The sequence below is a fragment of the Canis lupus genome, chromosome 9, assembly GCF_003254725.2.
Source record: "Canis lupus dingo isolate Sandy chromosome 9, ASM325472v2, whole genome shotgun sequence".
Taxonomy (NCBI): Eukaryota; Metazoa; Chordata; class Mammalia; order Carnivora; family Canidae; genus Canis; species Canis lupus.
The window spans coordinates 15,445,051-15,469,955 of record NC_064251.1 but is presented as its reverse complement, the minus strand read 5'-3'; the positions used below and the strand labels follow the sequence as shown (position 1 = coordinate 15,469,955).

Genomic DNA, 24,905 nt, shown 5'->3' with positions numbered 1-24,905 from the left:
TCATGTTATATATCCTTAGTCTAGTAGGAGGGAGAATGCATGGATGATTATTTTATATTTTTTCCCTCTTTTTTTCCCTTTCGCATCTCATTTCTAATACTTCCATTCTTTTTCTCAGCTAATGACTTTTCTTCCTACTGTAATTGAAAAAGTTGAGGAGAACTTCTCAAGAATTCCAGTCATATTTACTCATTTATCAGCATAAGTATTCACATATTCTTAGTTACTGTAGAACTGTGCCTACTTCTGTCTGAAGGCAGTTTCTCTATTCGTGTACTAGATCATATCCAATTTTGCCTACTCAAGAACATTGCCTCGATTATTTTCTCCTCCTTCAGTTTTTCTTCTCTGACTGATTGATTCCCATCAGCATTCAAACATATTATTTCTCTCATGTTAAAAAAAAGTTTTGTTGGGACACCTTGGTGGCTCAGTGGTTGATCTGCCTTTGGCTCAGGTTGCCATCCTGGGGTCCTGGGATTGAGTCCTGCATCAGGCTCTCTGCAGGGAGCCTGCTTCTCCCTTTGCCTATGTCTCTGCCCCTCTCTTTGTGTCTCATGATTAAATAAATAAAATCTTTATTAAAAAAAAGTTTTCTTGACCTTAGTTTTTCCTCCAGCTACCACCTAATTTCTCTGTTCCATTTTGTAGCAAACCCTTCAAGAGTTGTCTATAATACTGTTCCATTTTTCACCTCCCGTTCTTTTTTTTTTTCAATTTTTTATTTTGAAATTAAAACATACAGTGAAAGTTGGGAGGAAAAAGAATTTCCATCGTGCAGATTCACCAATTGCTAACATGTGCATTACTATTCTATTATGTATTTTCTTTTTTTTAAAGATTTATTTATTTATTTATTTATTTGAGAGAGAGAAAGAGAGAGAGAGTGCATGCGCAAGGGATAGGGGTAGGAGGAGAGGGGCTCAATCCCAGGACCCTGGGATCATGACCTGAGCTGAAGACCGATATTGGCTTAACCACCTGAGCCACCCAGGTGCCCCTCTATGTATTTTCTGAATAATTTGAGAGTAGGTTGCAGTGTTCATGTGTTTGCATCTAAATTCTATCGTGTTAGGGAACCTGGGTAGTGCACTGGGTTAAGCATCTGACCCCGGGTTTTCGCTCAGGTAGTGATCTCAGGGTTGGGAGATTGAGCCCTGTGTTGGGCTTTGCCCCCTGCCTCAAAAATAAATAAATAAATAAATAAATAAATAAATAAATAAATAAATACTATGATGTTTGTTTTCTTTTTTAAAAAATAAGATTTTATTTATTTATTCATGAGAGACACACACACACAGAGGCAGAGACACAGACCGAGGGAGAAGCAGGCCCCACTGCAGGGAGCCTGACATGGGACTCGATCTCAGGACTCCAGGATCATGCCCTGGGCCAAAGGCAGGTGCTAAACCACTGAGCCGCTGAGGGATCCCCTGTGGTGTTTGTTTTCTAAGGACATTCTCCTACATCTCTTGGAATTATCAAAATCTGAAAATATTTATTTAATATACATATTTATAAATATTTATAAATGTTTAATATTGGCATATTATTTCACCCACAGTCTGTGTTTAAATTTTATCTCTTTTCTAATATGTCCACATAACATTTTGCACACTGTACTCCCCCAAGTCTAGGATTCATTCTAATATTCATTCCAGGATTGTTGTGAATTTAATCTTTAATCTAGAGCAATTGCTCAGCCTCTCTTGTTTCTTGGCATTGATATTGAAAGAGTACAGCTAGTTATTTTGTACACTAGTACACTATGTCTTGGCTTGGTTTGTCTGTTTCCTTGAGTTTTTTTTTTTTTAAGATTTATTTGTTTATTCATGAGAGACAGAAAGAGAGAGAGAGAGGCAGAGACACAGGCAGAGGGAGAAGCAGGCTCCTCGCAGGATCTGGGATCCTGGGCTCATAACCTGAGCTGAAGGCAGCCGCTCAACTGCTGAGCCACTCAGGCATCCCTATTTCCTTGAGTTTTTTATTTTTGGGGCAAGAATACTATATAAATGATGTGTGTTTTGGTGCATGCACATAATTCTGATTTGATCCATTATTGGTCGTGTTAATAACTCTGATCACTTGGTTAAAGTGGTGTCACCAGTTTTCTCCACTGCAAAGTTACTATTTTCTTTTTGTGGTATATAATAATTTGTTGGAAGATATTTTGAATTTGTAGATGACCCTTGGATGGTGCAGGGGTTGGAGGTGCTGAGCCCTTCATACAGTAGAAAATCCAGGTATAATTTGTTTTGGGGAAAATCTGAGTATAACTTTTTGACTCTCCAAAAACTTGACTAGTAACAGCCTGTGACTAGAAGGCTTACCAATAACATGAAGTCAATTAAAACATATTTTGTATGCTGTATTATTATGTACTGTATCCTTACAGTAAGGTAAGCTAGAGAAGAGAATATGATATTAAGAAAATCGTAAGGCAATGAATATGTCATGGGAATAAAGGGTATAGTATAGGGAATATAATCAGTGATATTATAATAGTGTTGTATGGTGACAGATGGTAGTTACATTGTGGTGAGCATTCCATAACATATAGAGAAGTTGAGTCACTGTGTTGTACACCTGAAAGGAATGTAACATTGTGTGTCAACCATACTCAAATAAAAATGTTATAAAAATTAAAAATAATTTTAAAAAAGGAAAATCATAAGAGAAACTATATACATAGTACTGGACTGCATAAAAAAAAATTCCATGTAAGTGGACCCATGCAATTCAGACCTATGTGGTTCAAGTGTGAACTATATGTAAATCACACTTTTACCTACTCATTTTAGTATTGTTAATAATTCTCAGTGGAATTAGAGTCTCCTGGGTGGCTTAGTTGTTGAGTGTCTGACTCTTGGTTTTGGCTGAGGTCGTGATCTCGACTCAGCAAGGAGTCTGCTTGGGATTCTCTCCTTTCTCTCTTCCCCTCCCCTTGTGTGAGAGAGTGCATGCATGACTCTCTCTGTCTCTCCTCTAAAAATAAATAAATAGAATCTTAAAAAATAATATTCATTGGAATTATTACTAGGATGACTGAAGAATGATGATTCTCTAGCTTAGCTTTTTTTTTTTTTTTTTAAATATTTTATTTATTTATTCATGAAAGACACAGAGAGAAAGGCAGAGAAATAGGCAGAGGCAGAAGCAGGCTCCAGGCAGGGAGCCCGATGTGGGACTCAATCCTGAGACTGCGGATCATGCCCTGAGCCAGGGGCAGGTGCTCAACCGCTGAGCTACCCAGGCATCCCTAGCTTAACTATTTTGTCTGTGTATTAGCTGATATTTAAATTGGAAAAACTCAGGTTTTTTTTTTTTTTTTCTTCTTGAGTAGGGAAAAAGCCATTTTACTTACATAGTAACTCTCTGACACCAGCTGAGTGTCCTACAATTTAATTCTGACATTATTTACCCAAACATAGTGTCAAATCTCACAGGTAAGTGCTCAGTTTTACCAGACTGCTCCACCTTACCCCAACTTCAGATGCCAGTCTCAAGTTCAGGTTATCACTTGTGCTTCTGATCAATGGGCTGTAAATTAGAGGTTCCAATACCCCCCCCCCCCCCACACACACACCTTTGATTCAGTTAATTTGAATCAGAGTAGAGTGGTTCTATGAACCACTAGAGTGGTTCATAGAACTCAGGGAGACACATTTACCAGCTTATTAAAGGTCATGATAAAGGGTACAGATGAAGAGCCAGATGAAGAAATACATAGGGTGAGGTCTAAAAGGGTCCCAAGTGCAGGAGCTTCTGGCCTGGTGTGGTGTGTTTGCTACCTTCCTGTATGGTGTATTTGCCAGCCAGGAAATTCCCTGAACCCCATGCTATTGGGATTTTATAGAGGCTTCTTCATGTAGGCATGATCAATTATTTACTTTTTTATACCTTGTGCTCTCTTTGGAGGATGTGGGATAAAGGTGAAAATTATAGGCTTCTCAGCCTGGTTTGGTCTTTCTGGTGACCAGCTCCCATCTTAGAGTCATCCGGGAGCCCATCCAGGAGCCCACCCAAAGTTGTCTCATTACAACAGAAGATGCATGCCTAGTACTGTTATTATTTAGGAATTTACAAGGGTTAGGAGCCCTGTGTCAGTGATAGGTCTAAGACATATATTAGAATAAGAGATGTTCCTAGTGTTGTATCACTTAGGAAATTATACTGGTTTTAGAAGCTCTGTGCTAGAAACTGGGAGCAGAGACTAATATATATATCTTCTATTATTTCACAATATTCTCATATGGAGGAGCCAGCCAAGCCTTTGTCTTCCATTCCTTAATTAATAATATGAACTCATGGGTTCCTTCTTTATTTAGTGGGTTATGATCTATTTCTATCATTTATTTGTTGCTCAAATTGTTCCTGGTTTGCCTAGTGGGAGCAACTTCAGAGTAGTTCCTTGCTACATGCACTGGTCATTATTTTGAGCACTTTCTTGGATTTTGGAACAACATGATATTCCCAGCAGTAGAATCATACATTTCCTGATCAGGCATGGAACCTTGGATTCCTTTTTATCTTCCTTTTAATTGAGGTATGATTTATAAAGAATCAAATGCAAAGATATTAATGTTTAGTTTAATAAGTTCTAGCAGTTATACATATCTGTGTAACCATTACCACAAACATGGTATAGAACATTTGTATCATCTAAGAAAGTTTTTTCATGCTTCTTTCTATTGAGTCCTCCTCTGTTCCCCCAAACAAGAGGCAGCTTTTTTTTTTTTTTTTTTTAACTTCTGCTACCATGGATTAGTTTTACTTTTCTACATTAAGGTTTTTTTTAAAAATTTATTTTTATTTTTTTTTTATTTGGCTTCTGTATCAGTCTGAGTCTAGTCATGAGAGAGAAGCTACATAGTAATTTGAATAGAGAACATTTAATATAAAGAATTTCTAACTGTAACAAGAAAATAGAGTAATGTGGCTAGTCAGAAGAGAAATTAGGAATAGCAGAAATATAGAGAAGACACTACTAGACTGAGTGAAATAGAGTATCCAAGGAAGACTGCTCTCCCCAACCCCCAAATGACATCTACACTTTGTTGGAAAGGGCATGGTCATGACTCACTTGAATGGCAGAGAAATTGCTGTGATGCCACACTGAAAGAACTTTCTGGAAATCTACCTTCCAAAATTGCTGGAAATCTGCCCTGCTGAGGAAAGGAATGTGTCTCACTAAAGGTACTCTACTATAAAACCACCAGAGGGAGAGTGTTTGGGGAAGGTGCTGGTTGCTGGGTACTCTTGTCTACCCTGTAGCCCAGGGGCAGGGCATTGGATAAGCTGCACATGCTGTAGTAACTTGATGTTGGAGAAGCTACTTTTGCTGCAGGAACCATGTGCTGGAGAAATCCTGTGTACTGTAGGAGTCTGCTGAGCAAGCCCAGTGAAACATAGGAACAAAACTTTGCTTCTGCAAAGTCTCTCCAGTGACTCCTGATAAAGCTTAATTAACATTGTGTCAGCTGGCAAACGAAGAAATACTTAAAGGTCTCAGATCCTTTTTCACAGAGCAGGCAAAAAGGATGAATTTGGAGCTGAGAGAAGTTTTTAGTGCAGGTCACATTTTCTTTGGAATCTCCTGATTTTTGGTTGTATGCTAGGCATTTTGTATAAAAGTAGAGACCTAGATAAATATTCACCTCCAGAGAGGGGCATGCTGCTATTTCTGTCCCATAACTAGAGCAGGACTCTCAGTCAATCTGATTTATCTTTGACCTATGACTGGACTTTGTTATTGTTTAGTTAATTTTATTTCACCATTGGCTTCAAATATATTGAGGATGATGTCAGGACATTTTTTTTTGGTAGGAGGGCTTAGTATCTGAATACTGACAGGTTTTCAGAGATCTCTGTGCTTTACAGCTTAGCCCCCAGCTTCTGAATGCAGATTTCTCACTGTTTTATGTTCTTTCTGGCTGCCAAATGTTTTTGGCTTATCCTTCCTGTATTCTTCTAAAAAATTAGCATATACATTCATATTTTTTATTTCTTCTTTCTTACAAGAAAGGTAGCATAATATAATACTCTTGCATTTTGCTATTTTTGCTTAACAATATACCTCAAAAATCATTTTATATTTTATAGAGCTGTTTATTTCTTTTGTTTTTACAGTTCTGTATAGTACTTCATAGTGTATATGGACCTTCAATGTATGGACATTTACAGAGTTTCCAGTATGTTGCAGTAAAAATTGTAATAATAATCTTTTGTGTATGTATTTTTATATTGTTGGAAAACATCCTGTTTCCAGCCCCCTTTAAACAGAATTTTGCCCTTGTTATTCCAGGGAAACTTCTTATCAAGGACTTCAGTGATCTCTATGTTGCTCAATACAATAGTCCTACCTAAGATGAAGATTTCATATGATCTCAGTTTGTACTCATTCCTTTGATAATCTCAATCTTATGTCTGTATTTACTGTCTATATGCTGGTAACTCCTAAGTATATGTATGTAACCCAGATTTCTTTCCCAAATTCCGAACTCCTATATCTAGCTGCTTACTTGATGTTTTTACTTGTATGTCAAATAGACATTTCAAGCACATTTGCCCCAAATTAAACTTCTCACTATTCCCCTCTTCCCTCCCAACTATTCTCCCTGTAGTCTTTTCCATCTTGTAGAAGCTCCTTCCTTCTGTATGTTCAGAATGTTGGAGTCACCCTTGATTTCTTATTTGCTTACCATATCCAGTCTATCTGGAGAACTATTGGCTACCTTCAAAACATACTTAGAATCTGACTGCTACCTACCACTTCCACCCAGGTCTGAGCTGCTGGTATCACTTACCTGAATTACTGTAGCCACCTTACTAACTAGTTTGCTTCTGTAATTTCTCTTCAAAAGAGCAGCCAGACTGATCTTTTGAAAATATGTCAGATCATGTCTTTACTCTTATTAATATCTGTCCTGTGAATGTTCGTCTTATTCAGAATAAAAGCTAAAGTTCTTACAAGAGCCAATAAGGCCCTACTACACATTTTGGCGTAAGTTCTCTGATCTTACCTACTGCTTCTAACTCCTCCCTCCTGCTCCTGAAGCCCTGGACTTTAGTTATGCAGGCCTTCTTGCTGCTCCTTGAGTAAACTAAGCATGGTTCTGGCTTATGACTTTTGCTTTTACTGTTTCTTCTGCCTGGTGTTTTATTTCCCTGGGTATCTGCACAGTTAATTTCATTGTCTTCAGATTTTGCTTGTCCAGTTTACAGTTGCAATGCTCCAATCTTCCCTTCTTTCAACCCCCAATATTCCTGTCCACCTTTTCTACCTTTTTTCCCCTTCTAGGGTTTATCATTTTCTGACATACCATGCTTTACTTATTTATTTGTATAAATATATATATATTTTAAAGATTTTATTTATTTATTCATGAGAGACACACAGAGAGAGGCAGAGACATAGGCAGAGGGAGAAGCAGGCTCCATGCAGGGAGCCTGATGCAGGACTTGATCCTGGAACTCTGGGATCATGTCCTGGGCCAAAGGTAGATGCTCAACCGTTGAGCCACCGAGGCATCCAAATTTATATTTGGGGTACCTGGGTGGCTCAGTTGGTCAGCTCAGGTCATGATCCCAGGGTCCTGGGATCGAGCCCCACATCAAGCTCCCTGCTCAGTGGGGAATCTGCTTCTTCCTCTCTGCTTCTTCCCTTAGCTTGTGCTGTCTTACTGACTTCCTTGCTCACTCTCTCTCTCAAATAAGTAAATAAAATCTTCAAAGTATACTCAGAAAAAAACCTATTCATTCTTTGATTCTCTGCTATTAGAATTTTTATCTTAGTGAATGCATTATACTAACCTGGTTTTTAATAACTGGGCTGTGTGTGCACGTGCATGTGTGTTAGTTGACATCCCACTGTTTCATTACTTTACTGATGAATAATTTAACACTATTTTACTGATGAATAATTTAATGCATTCTGTTAAATGAGAAGTTTTATGAAATAATTACCTTTACTGGTCTTCTGGGTGTTGGATTCTTTTCCTGGGCGCTTTTATATACTCTGTTAGGATTGTGTTCAGCTGCATGTAACAGAAACTCAAGTGCGGTGGCTTAATTACATTGGACTTTTTCTTTAGTAACAGAAATCTGGATATATGCAGTCCAGGGTTCGTGGCAGTTACACAATGCCATCAGGCTCCTTCTTTGTTTCTTTTTTATCTTTGAAGTGGCAAGATGGCTGTTTTCTCCCCATTTTAGTTTTTTTTATTAGGAAAACAGTGGATTTCCTTTAATCCTTGCTCATAAGCCTTATGCTTTCATCTCATTGGTTACAAATGAGTCACATGGCCACCATAGGATGTGTGGGAGACTGGGAAGCTGATACTTGAGGCACATTACATTGTTACTCCAAAATCAGTATTCTGATAACAGGGAAGAGACTGAGAATTTGGGGTAGGTAACTTTAGCAGTTGGTAGGTGGTATCAGATCATACATCTTTATTCTTTAGAACAGCCTTGCAAGTTAAATGGTGTTCTTTTCATTGTAGAGGAGAACTGGGGGTGGGGGGGTCACAGAAGCTAAATAATTTGTACAGATAAAGTAATTGATAAAGCCAGGATATGAATGTAAGTAATCTCTGTCCAAAGATCATACTCTTTCCATTATATTGCATGATCTCTTTATATTGTCTATTTAGCAGTCTGATTTAGGTAAAGATTTTGTCTAAATCATATTTAAGATTATTATTATTTTTTTTAGAATGGGATGCTCTTTTAGAACCGCTTATTGGTTTTTAAAAATATATAGTGCATATAAGAGGGTTCCTGCTGCTTGATCTTTTGGATATATAGAAATAATGAAATTATTGTATCAGAATCAAGATAAACTGTGAATGCTGTAACTTTATTGAGGTCTCCTCAGATAGAGGATTATCACAGCATCTTAAAAGGACTGTAGCTATCTTTTCAAATTAAACTAGATACAATAATAATAATGCAATAATTTGGGAATTGTCATAAAGTAGATCATTTCGGGTTTCTGAGTTCGTTAGTATTCTGTAATTTATAATCACCACCTGCCTAAATACTAATATTCCTTAGCATGTCTGACTAGAAAATCTAATGTAGCAAATCGTAAAGTGTCACCAATTTGATATTTTGATAAATGCCTTTATTAAGAATAAACTTATTCTCACATTGGCAAAATGGTCCCCATTTTGCTTTACATAGTTTTAATTTTTAATTGGCAAATTCTGGTACTTTATATACTTGTTTGAACCACATTTTTCTTCTTTGTCATTTTATTTATAACTACTCATTAAAGTGTATTTGTGTTGTTTACTTATAAACGTGCCAAAGAGCTTATAATATGTTTACTTATAAACGTGCCAAAGAGCTTATAATATGTATAGATAGAGATATCAAAACAAGTAGAAATTACTATTTACATTGGGAAAAAAACCTAAGCTCTCTTCTCTTCTTCCCCCTGAAAGTGGGGGAAGCCTTTTTCCCCCACTGCCAGGTTTTAAATTCTGTGGATCCCAGTGATCATAGTTTGGTTGGGAAAACTGGTGGTTTGCATTAAGAAAGAGTGGGAATTTCATTTCTCCCAGTGGCGACTTTGAATATCTGAATAATTAAACTAAACTTACTACTCTTTCAGAATATATTTATTGAATGTTACAAAGCAGACAATGAGTGACTTGCTAAAGATACAAAGTTGAATTTAGGGAAAAATATTATCTCCTAGTATATAAGTGATTACAAGCACAAGTTTCGGAGTCTTGACATGTCTGAGTTCACATTCTGATTTTATTTGCCAAGTATGTGATTTATGACAAGTTTTTTGACCCCTTGAAGCCTCAGGTTTCTCATCTGTAAAAGACTTATGTCATGGTGTTTCTGGGTTAAACAAATGAATGCACCTAAAGTGCTTATTAGCAGAGTTTTTGGCATATAGTAAGCACCTCAAAAACTATTAACTACTACTATGATGATATGAAGATACAGTAAGGAGTAAATATGCAATTCAGTGGAGAGAAGGTGGGCTTTTCTTAGGGGGCTGGAGGCAGGAGACTAAAATGTATTAATAAGAGAAGTCACATGTCACATAATTTAAAAAATATGTTAGATAGATATCTTCCATAGTTGTGATAGTGAGTATAGTAAGTCTCCACTAAACATAGTCTTTTTAATTCACCTGTAGTATTTTTGTTTGGTGAGAGTAATACTTTTCATACAAGATAAGAGACAGATCTATAGGAAATCAGGTTACTTCAATTTTAGGAGGTCTTAGACTGGACCTGCTTTCTTGTTTTAATTACTTTTTTGTAGATTTTCTTCAGCACTTAAGCTTTGCTCATACTATAATGAGATTTTCTCTTTTCATGTTGAGAATAGTAATGGTGTTTATGTGTAAGAATGATTTTTGAAGTTTAAATGCAGTTGATGTATAAGTGAGATCATGTATTAAGGTATATAATTGCTTTGGGTTATAGACCAAAATAAGCAAATCAGGAATTTAGAGGAAAGTAGATAAGGAAAAAAAATTTTCAGTGGTATACAATCAGGGCTACATAACTAGGGCAAAAATAATAAAAGCGATTCTCACTGAGTGTGATTTAGATATCCCAGATTTACTACAAATCCAGTACTCAGGCACAGCTGTGAAGTTTGTCAGAAGACCAAATCAGCACCAGCTCTAGTTCTTCAGCATGCCCTGGAACTTAGAACAGAAAGAAGCAAGATGGAGAAAAGGAGCCATGGTTTATATGTAAACTTTCCCTTGAACTTTATTTCAGGGAAGCTAGGAGAAGTTATTTTACTTGTGCAAACAAAAGTCTACTTCTAGGAAGGTGACTTTTTTTTTTAATTTTTAATTTTTAAAAAGATTTTATTTATTTATTCATGAGAGACACAGAGAGAGGCAGAGACACAGTCCGAGGGAGAAGCAGGCTCCATGCAGGGAGCCCAGTGGAGGACTCGATCCTGGGATTCTGGGATTCTGGGATCACACCCTGAGCCAAGGCAGATGCCAGAACCACTTAGCCTCCCAGGCATCCTGTAAGGTGACATTTTAAAAAACAAGTAGGCAGCCAGTGTAAGAGACATGTTATAAATGAGCAACTAAGGAATATAGAAAAGTGATGATATTTTGTATCCCCAGTGAATACAGATGTTCATGTTAATACTTTCATGTTTATCAATTGCTTAGCAGGTCCCAGACTGTGCTAAAGTCCTTTATTTGCTTTAATTCCCTTCGTTTTTAAAACATATGAATGGAAAGTCACTTTAATATTATTAGCTTCAATTTATGGATGAGGAAACTGAGCCTTTTAAAGGCTATTTATATTTAGTATGCTCACAATCAGGAAACTAGTAAGTGGCAATGGAGAATATCCCCCAGAACCCCATTTCTTGCCATTACACTAACACAATCAACTGTTTTGTTTGGTACAAAGAGAGAATCAAGTATGACAATGATAATTAAAGATAGATTTGGGAAACTTGATTTCTGATGTTGCTTCTGATTTGGTAAAAATTCTGGGGTAGTTAAATAATTTGCCCTGAGCCATCTTCTTATCAAGCCTGGCTTGTCTTCAGATATCTTTTGCTTCCTATGTCTGTCAACTTCAGAAATTGGAGGCTGGTCCTGGCATTATCTTTAAATGTCCAAAGTAGATAGCTGGGAGTAGCATAGAAGCTAAGTAAAGGTTGTAAGTAGCATTTTCAAAAATTAGAAGATGAGGTGCCTGGGTGGTTCAGTTGGTTAAATGTCTGCCTTCTGCTCAGGTCATGATCCCCAGTGTCCTGGGATCAAGTCCCTTGTTGGGCTCCCTGCTCAACTGGGAGTCTGCTTTTCTCTCTGCCCCTCCCTCCTGCTTATTCTCTCTTTCTCTCTGTCAAATAAATAAATAAAATCTTTAAAAAAAGAAAATTTGGAGATGGTTCATATTTGGAGGATTAATGGATTTACCTTTGTCCATATTTCATGATGAAATCATATAAAATTGCTTTTAGAGGACAGATATTCTGATAAGAGTAGTTGATTTCTTACTATAGCTAATCATTATAGTTATCCCTGATATTAACTCTTTTGGTCAACAAAAGTTAAAGTGTTCTTGTGGGTAACTTACTTTGGTCTCCTTAATGGCAATGTAGTTATACTGCTAACTGCTTATAAAATATGAGTTTATTGACCATCTTTGTTTGGTTTGCAATCTTTATTGCAATGTCTAAGAATATCCAGTCATTGCTTTCTAAGAATGTTCATGAGAAAACAGCAAATTATTTCCCATCCTCAACACTCTAAGAATTGAAATTTGAGTATTTTGGTGGACATAAGTACTAATATATTCAGTTCTGCTATATCACTTTATTTTGAGAATGTGAATTTATTTTAATATGATTGATATATCAGGGAATGATTTTAGCATAATGGGAAGTTCACATGCTTATGCACAGTTTCCTCTGTGAGAAATACTAGGTAAATGCAGAAAACTGTGCCCAACCCCAGTATCAGGAGCCACATGCTCCACTAGGCCAGCCAGGAGCCCCTGGACTATAAAATTCCCTTTCCCTTTCCCTTTCCTTTCCCTTTCCTCTTTTCTTTCCTCTTTTCTTTCCTCTTTTCTTTCCTCTTTTCTTTTCTTTTCTTTTCTTTTCTTTTCTTTTCTTTTCTTTTCTTTTCTTTTCTTTTCTTTCTTTTCTTTTTTCTTGATTTTGTTTATTCATGAGGGACACAGAGAGCAAGGCAGAGGGAGAAGCAGGCTCATGGCAGGGAGCCTGATGCGTGACTCAGTCCCAGGACCCTGGGATCACGACCTGAGCCAAAGATAGACACTCAACCACTGAGCCACCCAGGTGCCCCGAGGCTGTAAAATTAATTTCTTTTTCCTTTCCTTTCCTTTCCTTTCCTTTCCTTTCCTTTCCTTTCCTTTCCTTTCCTTTCCTTTCCTTTCCTTTCCTTTCCTTTCCTTTCCTTTCCTTTCCTTTCCTTTCCTTCTTTCCTTTCCTTCCTTTCCTCTTTTCAGATTTTGTTTATTTATTCATGAGAGACACAGAGAGAGGCAGAGACACAGGCAGAGGGAGAAGCAGGCTCCATGCAGGGAGCCCAGTGCAGAACTCGATCCTGGGACTCTGGGATCACGCCCTGAGCCAAGGCAGACACTGAAACCGTTGAGCAACCCAGGCATCCCAGGCTGTAAAATTTCTTGAAGGCAGTTCACTGTTGCTATCATTAGTACTCAGAATGACGCTGGGCCCCTTAGTAGACACTTAGGAACTATTTACTTAAACCCTCTTACAAATTCCCATCACACTGTATTTCTCCTGTAGTACCTAGCACCTTCTATTTTGAATTGTATTTCGCCTCAGTTTTTCTTAACTCTCATTAAGAGACTGGATGGTCCTTTAAGCAGGAACTTTTTTTTTTTTTTTTTTTTAAGGATGCCTGCTTTTTTTATTTTTTATTTATTTATGATAGTTACAGAGAGAGAGAGAGGGAGGCAGAGACACAAGCAGAGGGAGAAGCAGGCTCCATGCACCGGGAGCCCGATGTGGGACTCGATCCCGGGTCTCCGGGATCACGCCCTGGGCCAAAGGCAGGCGCCAAACCGCTGCGCCACCCAGGGATCCCGAATTATTATTAACTTAAAATTTTTTTTCTTTAGTACCTTCTAAAGGCCTTATACTTAGTTGGTTCATAATGAACATTGAATAACTAGAAGATTAGAAGACGTTTTATTTTAAAATTTATTTATAGGTTAATACTAGAAAAAGATTTGAGGCAGCCTTGCCATCTGTATTTCACATGTTTTAGAAGTAGAGAAGCATTCCTAAGCCCAAGAATATAATTTGTAAAGAATTTTAGGTTAACATATGTTACTAAAATAAAGTTTTTACTGTGTAGATGTGTTTTGGTTGTTTCTTGATGTTATTTATAAGAATGCTTAATGCCTGGACTTAGTCTTCTAAAATAGCAGGTTAATTTTAACTTCATGGTCCTGCTGGACTGGTTCATTATATGGTTTGGAGAAACCAAGGGAAAGCAAATGATGCAGGAAGTGGTAGTGGTAGTTCTGTAAATACTCTTTTGATTTGACCTTTTACTGAACCTTTTACTGAACTGGTGACAAAACAGTTGTATCGTGTAACTTTAAAATGTTTTATTAGAAAATGCGTATATTAAAAAAGATCTAAATTTTTAAACTTTGTTTTTGTGATTTTGGATTTTTTTGTTTTGTTTTCCTTTTTTGGGTGTATGTGTCACTGGTTATGCATTGAGACATTGTAGGTTGATGGGATAACTCTTTGAGAAGCTAGTCAACTTGAAAGGCAAAGATTTTCTAGAGTGCTCTCTCATCCTTCACCCTCTGAGATCTTAACTGCTTTTGCGGGGATTCACAGAAATTTTATGCTGACATTAATAATGAATAAATACTTTTGGAGTGATGAAAATGTTTTGGAACTAGACAAAGATGGTGAATGTAGTACATGCCACACTGAATTTCATTTATTACTTTTATTTTTTTTTAAGATTTTATTTGTTTATTCATGAGAGACACAGAGACAGAGGCAGAGGGAGAAGCGGGCTCCCTGCAGAGAGCCTAATACGGGGCTTGATCCCTGGACCCTGGGATCCTGCCCTTACCTGAAGGCAGATGCTCAACCACTGAGCCACCCAGGTGTCCCTCATTTATTATTTTTTAAATTAAGATGTATATTTATAAAAATTTCACCTTTATCTCCCTTTTCATACTGTACTTATTTTCTGTGGGAATGTTTATAAAGTTTATGTGTTTTTTCTCACAGTTCTAAATACACACACACACACACACACATATAGGTCCATAAACACATAGTTCTAAAAATTATAATAAGGCCATACTTTACATATTGCTCTGTGACTTGCTTATTCTCTTTCTTATTTTAAATTTTTTTATTATGCACTACATTAATGCACTGCATCACCTTCTAGAAGGGTAGATGAACATAACTGAGTTATTTTAAATCAATCAGGAAAACACTTCCTTAATGGATATTCTCCAAACCCTTTGACATATAGTAATGATTAACTCCAGAGATGCGCCTGTCTCTTTGCATCAAACTCCACGGATATGGTCAATAGGCAACTCTTTTTTTCCTTGCCCCCGTTCCTGAACCTGTGGATGTGTGCCATGGCTGTGCCAGGGATGGCCAAGCCACCTGGCCATGACACCAATCCCAGGCAGAATCTTGAACCACATCGTACTGCGGTTGCCTGGGCCAAACCCTTCCTTTTTGGCTGATAAAGGTGACCTGGCCTTAGCTACTTCCCAGTAGGCTCCCAACTTGCTTATTTTCACTTAAGTATAAAACTTGGAGAATTTTTCATCTTACAACAGATGCACTATATACTATTTAAACTGTACATCATGATATTCCATGGTTCATGTATTTCATATGCCAAAAATTTGATCATTTCCCTATTAATTGATCCTCCCTTTTTCCATCCTTCCCTCATTCTCTTCCTTCTTTCAGTTTTTAAAAAACAATTAGGTATTTTTTGGAGCGGTTTTGGATGCAGCAAAATTGAAGAGAAATCACAAAAGTTCTCATGTCTCCCCTGTCCTCAAACCTGTGCAACCCTCTCTACTGTCAGCATCCCACACCACAGTTGTATGGATTTGTTAAAATCGATGAACCTACATCGACCCATCATTATTACCCAAAACCTGTAGTTTGCATTAGGGTTCACTCTTTGTTCACTGAATTTTTCACTGAATTACAAAGTAGAAATGGCTGAAGGGAAAATTAGTGATTTGCGGATAAATTTGAAGAAGTTGCCAGAGTGCAGTGCAGATAAAGAAATGGAAAATATGAAAGAGTGGTTAAGAGAGAAAAGGCCTTTCCATTCTGTAGTAAACACTATACGTTCCTGCTCATGTTCCCTTAAGCCTACTTTAATACTTAAATGAAGTAGATGGCTTAAAAAATGCTTTTCACAAATTGACTACTCAAGAAACAGAAAACCTGAATATACCAATAACCATTAAATGACTTGTGTCAGTAGAGATGGATAGATAAGCATAGGTGAGAAGACTCTCTCAGTTGTTACTCTCTCAGTTGAATCCTGTGACTCCTTGTAAGGGAATACTTATCCCTCTTCCTTTAGTAGAGTGTATACTCCACTGACACTATGTGTCATTGTCAGGCCACATAGAATGCATACTTGCTGGGCATCCTCAATTCATAGATTAGAATTTTGGTTGGATTCTCTGATACAAAGAAAAGTGTTGCCACTTATTACTGAACTGCAATTTCTCCCCAGCCCTTTCCACTCTCCATCTTCCCTACCTTTTCCCTGTCCTTCTGTTGTACTGTTACCATTCTCCTATTCTTGATCTATCACAGGCACAATCTATGGTCTTGAGTCTTATGCATTAGCATCAGTGAAAGGGAACTCATTGCTACAATGTATGGTAATAAGAGGTGTCTTCCTTTTCTTTAAGAATTAACTAAGGACTCCTCCCTGAGGCATTAAGTATTCCCTCCCCCTCCTTATGGTTACTGTGTCCTACCTCATTTGTGGGTAGGTGATATGTGTTGTTAATGTGGTCATTGAATGAAGCTCTTGCTCCCCCTTCCAGCACTACTGGCTAATCTTTGTTTATTAGTGTCAGTTGGCAGGCAGGGATGCCTCACCTCTCCCTTCTTCTCCCTGCCAGTTCTGGCCCTAGTTTGGTTGTACTATTTTATGCTGGCAAGTATCTCTCTGAATTATTAGATACTACTTCTGAGATAGTATACAGCTGTTTCCAAAACCCATTTTCCTGGAGCACTATAGTCCCTTATACAATATCCCATGGGATCCCTGGGTGGCGCAGCAGTTTAGCGCCTGCCTTTGGCCCATTAGTGATAATTTCTGACATTACTGGAACAGAAAACATTATTACATTTAGTCTCCCCTATGAGAAGTATCCACTGTTTACTTTCTCCTCTTTACAGCTATAGGATGTACAGATCTTCCCACTTTATACCAATATTCCATTCTCATTTGGGAACAGTGGCTCAAGTTTTAAGGATATGTAAATAAAGTCTGCTCCAGATACATATACAGAACTCAGATGACCTCCACTCCTAGATATTGTCTCAGTGGTTTAGAGGTGGATGCAGTTTATTATGCACTGCTAATAGTTAATACTGTGATTGTAGTTTTTTTTTTCTGTGATTGTAGTTTAAGGGTCATTCTTGTTGCCCTGTGGTATTCAATTTAATGCTAGTAAGGACATGTATGAGGTTTTTATCAATCTGTGTTTATGAAGGTATTTCTATACATACTCCTTATGTTTTGGGTTAATTATTTACCTCAGTGATAAAACTTAAACTTCCTAATGGTATATTAGTCTTTCTCTTGCATGGTTTCTGAATAGAGAATGGCATATATTTATTTTTTCCTGAATCACCTTGATACAGTATTGCCCCCTTGGTCATCTGAGGTGGGTGTATAAAGGGTTATTATGCAGAGGCTTATGGGGGTTGTAAAAAAAGTCGTTACAGGGGCATTGATTTTTCCACCATTGTTAAAAATTGCTGCTTACAGGCCTTCCCCATCTCTCTCCAAAACTAGGCCATAGATTGAGTACCTGCCTTATAAGTATACATAGTTGCCCCTGCTGTTTTCTTGCTGATAAAAGATGCTGAGGCCCAGCAGATTGTCTCTAGTCAGCTTGGCAAGGGGGTTAGTGAGATACATGTAGTCTGTTTTATCTGCTTAGTCTCAAATATCATTTCTCGAAAGATGGTGCACTTATTAGGCCTTTGAGCAAAATGTTCTCTTTGTTCCTTTGTTGAGAAATTATTGCTCTGCCTCATAGTTTCTTAAACTGAGCTATGGTAGAAATGATACTCATCCAAGTGATGGGTTTTTTATTTTTAAAGATTTTATTTATGAAAGAGAGAGAGAAAGAGAGAGAGAGAGAGAAAGCATAAGTGAGGAAAGGGGCAGAGGGAGAGGAACAAGCAGACTCCCTGCTAAGCAGGGAGTTGGACACGGGGCTCGATCCCAGGATCCTGAGATCATGACCTGGGCTGAAGGCAGACACTTAACCAACTGAGCCACCCAGGTGCCCCCAAGTGATGATTTTAACTATCTCCTGTAGGCAGTATAGCACTGTGGGGGACACATTGTTGCTTGTCTCCTTAACTTACATTCTGTTTTCCCTTTGGTTTGGTAGCTTTAATTTTAGTGTGAGATGTGTTTCTCAATATTCTATTCACCTGGCCTGAGTGGGATGGGCTAGAGGTGGAGGACATGACATAGGCCTTAGCCAACCAGTGTATCACATTGCTTTGTTTCAGTAGTACACACCTTCAAATCAGAGAAAAATCTCAGAACCAAGACCTTACTCTTCTGCTGGCCTGGATGTGCTAATGAGTGAGTTTGAAGTTGTTGGGGACCACAAATGTGGAGACTGAGAATAGATCCAGTATAGGTGAAACAGAGTCAAGAGTTGCATCCTTGTCATCTTCAAGCCTTGGTTGCAACAGAGGTCAACCTTGCTTTTTCTTATTCTCTAAAATAAATGGCGGATTCTCTATTTTGGTTAAGCCAGTGAGGATTGAGTTTATTTCCTTGTTATAGAGTCTTAACTGCTGAGAGAGTGCCTTAAAGAATTGCTTCTCCTATTATTTGTAAGTCCTTCCAGAAAGTTATGTCTCAACTGGATGTTGGGATATTTGTATAGACTCAGACTTGGATGTCATGCCAATTTTTAAAACAAACTTAATATGGTCCCTTAAATAATTGACTTGTGACAGAGCAGTCTTTTGAAAATGTCCTCTAGAATTCCTGAGATTTTTCTAACTCTGTTGTTCTCTTTTTTACAAAAACTATATTTCCACTAATGGGAGTGGGAATACATTACTTCTGACTTACAGCTGTTTCTTTCATCCCATTTTTGTTTTGGTAAATTGCTGAGATCAAAACTGTTTATCATCACCCTTTGGAAGGTGCTGGCTAAGATATGTAGGTGGTGGTCCCCTGGGCCCTCAGAGCTTCTGATTGTATATAATTAGAATACAGTGCATATTATAGAGCTTGGTTAGATATTGCACCCCATTTAGTAACCAACAACATTGATGTTATTATCTGACACATCAGTTGGTCAATCTGATATGTTTTTTTTCAGCACCCCTGAGCAGTTATCTTAATTCTTTTTTTTGTAATAATAATTTATTTTTTATTGGTGTTCAATTTGCCAACGTACAGAATAACACCCAGTGCTCATCCCAAGTGCCCCCCTCAATGCCCGCCACCCAGTCACCCCTACCCCCCGCCCTCCTCCCCTTCCACCACCCCTAGTTCGTTTCCCAGAGTTAGGAGTCTTCCATGTTCTGTCTCCCTTTCTGATATTTCCTACCCATTTCTTCTCCCTTCCCCTCTATTCCCTTACACTATTATTTATATTCCCCAAATGAATGAGACCATATAATGTTTGTCCTTCTCCAATTATTTCACTCAGCATAATACCCTCCAGTTCCGTCCACGTCGAAGCAAATGGTGGGTATTTGTCATTTCTAATGGCTGAGTAATATTCCATTGTATACATAAACCACATCTTCTTTATCCATTCATCTTTTGATGGACACCGAGTCTCCTTCCACAGTTTGGCTATTGTGGACATTGCTGCTAGAAACATCGGGGTGCAGGTGTCCCGGCGTTTCATTGCATCTTATCTTTGGGGTAAATCCCCAGCAGTGCAATTGCTGGGTCGTAGGGCAGATCTATTTTTAACTCTTTGAGGAACCTCCACACAGTTTTCCAGAGTGACTGCACCATTTCACATTCCCACCAACAGTGCAAGAGGGTTCCCTTTTCTCCAGAACGACGATCTATCTTTTCCTTCAGCTCAGCAAACTTGCAAGCAATGAGAGCTGTGTGACAATCCAGCACAGGTGCATATCCAGCACTGATTTGGCCTGCATGGTTCAAGATAATCACCTGAGCTGTGAAGCCAGCTGCTTCCATTGCTGGGTCATTTTTGCTGTCACCAGCCACATTGCCACGACGAACATCTTTGACAGGTACCTTCTTGACATTGAAGCCCACATTGTCCCCAGAAAGAGCCTCACTCAAATGGTGCATTTCAACAGACTACTTCAGTTGTAACATTGACTGGAGCAAAGGTGACCACCATGCCAGGCTTAAGAACACCAGCCTCCACTCGACTCACCGGGACAGTACCAATACCACCAATTTTGTAGACGTCTTGGAGAGGCAGACGCAAGGGCTTATCATTTGGATGAGTTGGTGGCAGAATGCAATCCAGGGCTTCAAGCAGTGTGGTTCCGCTGGCATTCCCATCTTTACGGGTGACTTTCCATCCCTTGAACCAAGGCATGTTAGCACTTGGCTCCAGCATGTTGGTCACCATTCCAACCAGAAATTGGCACAAATGCTACTGTGTCGGGGTTGTAGCCAATTTTCTTAATGTAGGTGCTGACTTCCTTAACGATTTCCTCATATCTCTTCTGGCTGTAGGGTGGTTCAGTGGAATCCATTTTGTTAACACCAACAATTAGTTGTTTTACACCCAGTGTGTAAGCCAGAAGGGCATGCTCACGGGTCTGCCCATTGGAGATACCTGCTTCAAATTCACCAACACCAGCAGCAACAATCAGGACAGCACAGTCAGCCTGAGATGTGCCTGTAATCATGTTTTTGATAAAGTCTCTGTGTCCTGGGGCATCAATGATGGTCACATAATACTTGCTGGTCTTGGATTTCAACAGGGAGATATCAATGGTGATACCACGTTCACGTTCAGCTTTCAGTTTATCCAAGACCCAGGCATACTTGAAGGAGCCTTTTCCCATCTCAGCAGTCTCCTTCTCAAATTTTTCGATAGTTCTTTTGTCGATCCCACCACATTTGTAGATCAGATGGCCAGTAGTGGTAGACTTGCCCGAATCTACGTGTCCAATGACGACAATGTTGATGTGAGTCTTTTCCTTTCCCATTTTGGTTTAGGTTTAGCAGTGGTTTTCATGACACCTGTGTTCTGGCGGCAAACCCGTTGCAAAAAAGCAGTTATCTTAATTCTGACCCTACCTATAGATAGGGTCAGATCTCACAGGTTAACGGCTCAGTACTACAAGTTTGCCCTATCCCTCCTAGAGCCCACTTCAGATGCCAATTGCAAGTCTAGGTTGTCACCTATGCTTGTGACCCTATTGGCTATAGATCGGAGGTTCCCAAGACCCCTTCCTTGTGTTCAGTTAATGTGCGAGAGTGGCTCACAGAATTCAGAGAAACTTTTTACTTACGAGATTACTAGTTTATTATAAAAGATTCTAACTCAGGAGCAGCCAGATAGAAGAGATGCATAGGGCAAGGTATGTGGGAAGGGGCATGGATCTTCCCTGTTCTTTAGGTGCACCACTCTCCCTTAATCTCCATGTGGAAGCTCTCTGAACCCCATCCTTCTGGGTTTTTATGGAGACTTCATTATGTAGGCACAGTTGATTAAATCTTTGGGTATTGGTGATTGATTCAACCTCTAGCCTTTCCCTTCTTCCCCAGAAGTCTGTGGGTGAGACTAAAAGTTTCAACCTTATAATCACAGGTTTGGTTCTCTTGGCAAACAGCCCCTATCCTGAGGTTACCTAGAGGCTTTCCAAAAGTCATCTTACTAACGTAACAAAGGAACATTTCCACTCTTTTAGCAAATTACTAGGGTTTTAGGAGCCGTGTGTCTAGAATAATGGTCAAAGACTAAGTGTATATATTTCTTTTTATAAAATCAGAGTGTCGCAATTGGTACAATTCATTGGTATGGTCAGACTTGGAGGGTCTGCATGCTGCTGAAGTGTAGTAACTTCTACTTTCTTAACTCCAGAAATCTTTTAGAAATTCCAGGTATTCCATAGTATACCTCACCAACACCACCCCATTCAGATCTTGTGGGTATGTGTATGTGAGCCAGGTACAGCAGATAGACCAACTGAAAAGTGGTTGTGGCTTGTTCATCATAATGAGTTTGATATAGCTTTTCTTATTGCAATCTTCACTTGTCCCATCAGCCTTAGGGAGGATAGGAGATATTGGAAGCAATGCTATGGGGTTGAATCTTAGGCGGTGTGGAGTCAGAGTAGTTTTAGTTTGGAGTTCAGAGATTACTTCCTGATCTCTTTTACCAACAAATGGGAGGAGTTCTTGTGGTGGACTTAATTTATTAGAACACATTGTATTAGACAGAAGGTTAACAGAAACTAGGTTACCCTTACCAAGGAGGCCTCTGAGTAACCACCTTCCTGAAGATAAGGCCTAGAGTAATTTTTCACTGTGTTTATTATGGCTGTTAGCACAGTAATGTGTTTCTCTGAAATCATGTCTTTCTTTTTCACTAAAAAGAGTGTTTTTGTCAAGATAGGCGTAGAGGTGGTTAAAATCCTGCAAATAGCTAGTTCAGTCTCAGAATGATATATTGACAAGGTAAATCTTTATCTTACTAATATTGTCTCTTAGAGCAAAACTCTGGTGAATTATTATTATATTGATAATCTCTATATGCTGGTTCTGTATGGGTCAGGGTCCTGGTGTGATGAAGTGTGTGTGTGTGTGTGTGTGTGTGTTTTGCTCATTGTCCTGGGAAGGAATGGACTAGGGAGAGATGTCATTGCAACTTATTCTTTCTGTAGTCTAGTTATTACTGTTCATTCTGCACATATTTATTGAACACTCCCTTTTTAAAAAAAGATTTATTTATTTATTTTAGAGAGAGCAGGAGTGGGGGGTAGAGAGTTAGAGAGAGACTCCTAAGCAGACTCCCCACAGAGTGTGGAGCCTGACGCAGGGCTCAGTCCCATGACCCTGAAATCATGACCTGAGCCGAAACCAAGAGTTAGATGTCATGATGGTAATCCTCATAATCTCTTAACTTGAGCTACTCCAGAAGCTTCCTGATTGATCTTGCCTGTAATCTTTTCTTTTTTTTTTTTTAAATTTTATTTATTTATTTATTTATTTATTTATGATAGTCACAGAGAGAGAGAGAGAGAGGCAGAGACACAGGCAGAGGGAGAAGCAGGCTCCATGCACCGGGAGCCCGACGTGGGATTCGATCCCGGGTCTCCAGGATCGCGCCCTGGGCCAAAGGCAGGCGCCAAACCGCTGCGCCACCCAGGGATCCCGCCTGTAATCTTTTCATTATGGAGTAGCTTTTCATGAAAATTCTCTAGTGATTTCCCATCATATTGAGAATAAAATTCAGTCTTTACCAAAATCTACAGTATACTTTATAATCTGAACCCTGGCTACCTCTGTGACCTCATCTACCATTCCTTCTTACTCTTCTCCAGCCACACTGGCCTTCATTGTTGTTCCTTGAACATTGCAAGCTCGTTCCTGCCTCAATATTTTTGTAATTGCTTTTTCTCTGGCCTAGATCTTCATATACATTCTGAAGGATTACATCCTCATTTCATTCAGATCTCTGCAAATGTCATCCTCTCAGACAAACTTTCCCTAATCTTATTTGTGTAAAATAGTACCCTATTTTACTCTCTAAACATTGCCATTCTTTATTTGTCTTCATAGCATTTTTCACTACTTGGAATTAGATCATGTATTCATTTGTTTACTTACTGTCTCTTTTCACTTCTAGGTTGGAGAGCAGAAATCTTGTCTGGCTATTTTTTTTCTCAAGCTTTATATTTCCAATACCTAGAAGATTGCCTGATAAATAGCAGAAAATGAGAATTCTTAGTTGAAGGTAGGAGTGAAAAAGAGATATAACAGAGATTAAGAATAAGAGAATATTGCATGTAAGTTTTGGTTAACAAATTGAAAAAATTATAAGATGATTTTTCCAAGAAAAAGATAAATTATATTTAAAAATAAGTGGAAATCTGTATGAAGTATCTGGAATAGGTGAATCCATAGAAACAGAAAGCAGTTTAGTGTTTACCAGTGGCTGGCTTCTGAATTCTGGTATGTTAAGTATATAAGTATCAAGTATATCAAACTGTGCCCCTGCACTGCTAAATTGATTGATTTCTCATAGTATTAGCTCTTCCTCATATATATCAACTGTGTGTTGTGTACATATGTGTTTGTGTTCCCTTTTAGGTAAACCTTCCTTATGTCAGTTATCTCCCTTTTTGTCTTTTAATTTCATTCTTTTTTTTCCCCAAAGATTTTATTTATCTGAGAGAAAGAGAGCAAGAGAGCACAAGTGGGAGAGAGGGGCAGAGGGAGAGGAAAAAAGCACGTTCTTCGTTAAGTAGGGAGCCTGACTTGGGGCTCAATCCCAGGACCCTGGGATCATGACTTGATCTGAAGGCAGATGTTTAACTAGCTGAGCTACCTAGGTGTCCCTCATTCTTTTTTTTAATGATTGTTTTCAGTCCCTGTTTTACGAAAACTATATCTTACTGTACTATCTTGGATTTGAATTCTTTTAAAGAACATCCCTTTCCTTTGGTTAGCTAGAACATAAACTCCATGAGGAAACAGACTACTGTTTTGTTCATTGTTGTATCATTAGCACCTAGGACAGTGCTGGAGCTTGGTAGCATGAAAATGAATGTTTGCTAAGTAAATGAATGGATACACGCCCCCTTTATTCTGCAGTGTTTTAGAAAATACACCTCATATTGATTTATGATATTTAAATATGTATATCATCAGATGTAGGGTATGGCTTAGCCTTGATTTTGCCATTCATTTATTCATTATTTATTGAGCCTCTAGTATATACCAGTCAGTGTGTAAGTACAGAGGTGGCAGTGAACATGACAAGCATGGTCTGTTGCTTCATGGGACATACATATGTTTAGTGTGGAAGTCAAACACTAAGTTATTAGTGTTATAAAAGATCAAGAACAAGGTGTTTAAGTTTTGGGAGTTATGATTGCCAGAGGTAATCTAGTCTGGGATATGAGTGAAGATGTATGCTGACTGGTTA

The 24,905-nt window shown here is 38.5% G+C and overlaps 1 protein-coding gene and 1 pseudogene across 3 annotated transcripts in view; one reads left to right on the top strand and one right to left on the bottom strand.

Annotated features, from left to right (window-relative positions):
- TANC2 (tetratricopeptide repeat, ankyrin repeat and coiled-coil containing 2) overlaps window positions 1-24,905 on the top strand; it is a 369,309-nt gene that overhangs the window by 18,938 nt on the left and 325,466 nt on the right. The window contains exon 2 of one of the 3 annotated variants that reach the window (XM_049114606.1): window positions 23,604-23,711. The exons of the other annotated variants lie outside the window; for them this stretch is intronic. The gene's annotated coding sequence lies outside the window, so the exon portion shown is untranslated. The remainder of the gene's footprint in view (window positions 1-23,603; window positions 23,712-24,905) is intronic. 3 annotated transcript variants of the gene reach the window in all.
- Window positions 14,989-15,203, bottom strand: LOC118355674 (NADH dehydrogenase [ubiquinone] 1 alpha subcomplex subunit 1-like; annotated as a pseudogene).